The following is a 3981-nucleotide window of genomic DNA, read 5'->3' on the forward strand; positions in this document are numbered from 1 at the left end:
ACTTAACTCAATTAATCACATTAAAACTTACCCAAGGTACTTACAATTTTACTTGTACAATTCAAGCATATAGTGAATTAACCCATTGATACAATCCAACGAATCATGGATTCTTAGAGTAGGAGTCGGTCAGGCTTCGAACCAAGTAAAAATCAAAAGTGTCATTTTTCTTTTAAGTTTCTTATTTTAATTTCCGATGCATATTCGATAAGTTTTTTTTTAAAAAAAAAAAGAAAATATTTTAATCGGATGAGATTCACCCCCTCTCGTATTTCATGATCCAACATATATATTCTTGACTTGGTTCATGCATTGTAATAATTTCAGAGTGATTTAACGATGTCATTGTTAAAGTTTATTTTGTTGACTTTCATGATATAGTAGTGCCTCCTCATGTAAACATATAACCTGTTTGGAATCTAGCTTTATGTGGATTTGAAAGATAACCTGCATCTACATATCCTACTAAAAATGAGTTTATTCTTATCGAATAAAATATCCTAATGTTTGTTGTACCACAAACATAACGAAATATGTACTTTATATCATTCCAATATCTTTAGATTGGAGAAGAGATATATCTTGTTAGAAGGTTAACAGAAAATATAATATCTGGGCGAGTGCAATTGCAAGGTATGATAATGCACCAATTTCTCTAAGATATGGTATTTCTGGACCAAGGATATTTCTCCATCTTCAAGTGGATGAAAAGGATCTTTCTTAGTATCAAGTGGTCGAACAACCATTGATGAAGGCAATGGATGTGATTTATCTGTATAGAAGCTTTTTAGTAACCTTTTTATGTATGAAGACTGATGAACAAATATTCCTTTTGGTAAATGTTTAATTTGCAATCCAAGCAAAAATTTTGTCTTTCCTATGTCTTTCATCTCAAATTTACTTTTTAAATAATTGACAGTCTTGTTAAACTTTTCAATAGTCCCTATAAGATTTAGATCATAAACATATATTGCTGCAATATGTAAAACCTTTATCTTTTTTGTAAAAATACACGGGCAAATAGCATTATTTGTATAACCTTCTTGTAATAAGTATTCACTTAGATGATTGTACTACATGCACCCTGATTGTTTTAATTTATATAATGATTTTTGTAACTTTATTAAAAATATGGTCTTGGGGGGTTACATCATTTGCTTCTAGTGGTTTGAGTTCTTCATGGATTTTCATGTATATATCACTATCGAGTGAATCATATAGATATGCAATGACCACATCCATAAGTCACATTACTAGTTTTTTTGATACAACTAAACTAATCAAAAATCAAAAAGTAGTGGCATCCATCACAGGTGAATATGTTTCCTTATAATCGATTCCAAGTCTCTGCAAGAAACCTTGAGCTACAAATCTAGCTTTGTATATCATAATTTCACCTTTTTCATTCTATTTTTATAGAAACACCCATTTATATCCTACTGTGATTACATCTCTAGCTGTTCGAACTGTAGACTCAAAGACTTTACGTTTCTCTAGAGATTCTAGTTTAGTTTGTATAACCTCTTTCTATTTTGGTCAGTCATTTCTTTCTTTACAATCTTTGACAAATTATGATTTGGAATCTTCATATCCTTGCATGATAGGGCCACATTGAGAGTAAAATTATCATTAATGGTTGTATTGTTTCGATCCCATATTTTACAGGACATCAAATAATTTATTGAAATATTATTATTTTTATGTAATTATGACTCTTCAGGACAACATTATCCATATCTGGTTTAATGATTTTTCTTGCCGTATCATCTGGAATTGCTTCTTCTGGAGCATTTAATTCTTCCTTTTCTTGTACTTTTCTTTTCCAAGGTATAGTAACTTTTTTTATCCAATTGCTTGACCACGCTTCTAGTGTATTCTAGATACATTTGCAGGTGGAGTAATTGATGGTTACACAGGGATATCAATTTTTGTTGGAGTATTCTCTACTTGTATGTATGAATTTGTCATATTTTTTGTATTAACAAAAGCATTAGGCAATAGATTTGCAATTTTTTACAAGTGAATGATTCTTTACACTTCTTGCTCGCATTGATTGTTGTGGGGATCAAAATGAGATAATGTCTTTTCATTCCAATAAAATTTTTGTTATTTTTTAGGATACAACTTTTCTCACCCGGTGTTAGAAAATTCATTTCATCAAAGTGGGAATATGTAAATCTTGCAGTAAATAAGTCACCTGTCAAAGGCTCCAAATATCTAATAATGGATGATGAATTATATTCCACGTAAATCCCAAATCTACGTTGTAGACCCATTTTGGTTTTTTGTGTAGGTGGAATAGGGACTTGTATTGTACAACCAAATACTTAAAGTTGAGAAACATCAGATTCTTGACTATAAGCAAGTTGGTAATACTTAGTTAGTCTTACACAAATCAATGATGTAGTGTGTATTATGGCATGACCCCAAACAGAAGACGGAAGTTTTATTTTCTTGAGTAGTGATCTAGCAATTAATTGCAATCGTTTAATAAATGAATTGCTATTCTATTATGTGTATGAACATAGACAATTGAATGCTCAACTATTTTTTTGATTGACATACAATAGTCATTAAATGCCCGTGACTTAAATTCAACAGCATTATCAAGACGAATTGTCTTAATTGAGTAATCAGAGAATTGAGCTCATAATTTAATAATTTGCTCAAGTGGTTTAGCAAAGGATATATTTCAAGATAAAAGCAAACTAACAGATGACCATCTAGTTGAATCATCAACCAATACCATGAAATATCAAAATGGTCCACATGATGGGTGTATAGGTCCACAAATACCCCCATGAATCCTCTCCAAGAAGGTTGGAGTTTCAACATCAACCTTTGTGGGACAAGGTCATATAATTAGTTTGCCTTGTGAACAAGTACACGTGGAAAATTATTATGTAAAAGAATCTTCTGGTTCTTTAAAGGATGCCCACGTGAATTATTTATTATTCTTCGCATTATTGTTATCCCAGGTTGACCTAGTCAATCATGCTATGATGATTTGTTATTATGTATGTCTCAAGTGCTTTCACCGTTGTACAATATATTCCAGAAGGGAGTGCACACAATCTTTCTTTTATCTACTTCTGGCCAGATATAATAGAAATAATGTAAAGGTATTTAATATTATTTTCATTTAATATTTCAATATGATATTCATTTTGGCATATGGTTTTAAAGCTAAGGAAATTTCTACTAGATTTGTTAACATAGACTGCATTTTGATATATAGGATTGTATCATTTTGTAAAATGATATTTGTTTTTCCATAAACTATAATAATTTTTTATGTACCTGATATTGTTATGACATTATTTTCTGCTAATGTTAACTCTAAAAAATACCTTTTGCTTTGAATGACGATGTGGATTATACCACTATCTGCTAGACATTTGTCTTGATATTCCATCATTAATCTTAAAAATATATATATATAAGTAAAGAGTTATAATTCCAATATAACTTCTTGCTAAATTTATAAATAAAACACCTTATTAAATGAAGATCCAAAGTAATAACTCTCATTGACAACTCAACAAAAAATGAAAATTTAAAATATAAAACATATTGTAACTCGACTGAAAAATAATCATTCCATATTATCTAGCATGCCACCACCAATAAATGATCAATATTATCATCTAGCTGGCAAAGAAATCAGAGACATCCAAATGAATTATGTCAATTGGGTCATAATCATCAGCATATGTTGTCTTTATTTTTCCTTGTTCTTTGATCAAATTTTGGTATAGATCCATATAGACAAAGTATTCTCTGTAGTGCAGTAAAATTGGGTTTGATTAACCATTGGTTCAGCTCGTCGATTTCATTTTTTTTTATTTTGTGGTCGTTGGAACTGCTGGTAGCAGTTGAGGGGGGCGGGGATATTTTTTGAGTATTTTTTTTCAATAGTTAAGATCATTTAATCATTTCTTGATCTATGACTATGGTTTAGTGTATGTTACTATCCAAACT

This window comes from Zingiber officinale, chromosome 5B (assembly GCF_018446385.1).
Source record: "Zingiber officinale cultivar Zhangliang chromosome 5B, Zo_v1.1, whole genome shotgun sequence".
Lineage (NCBI taxonomy): Eukaryota > Viridiplantae > Streptophyta > Magnoliopsida > Zingiberales > Zingiberaceae > Zingiber > Zingiber officinale.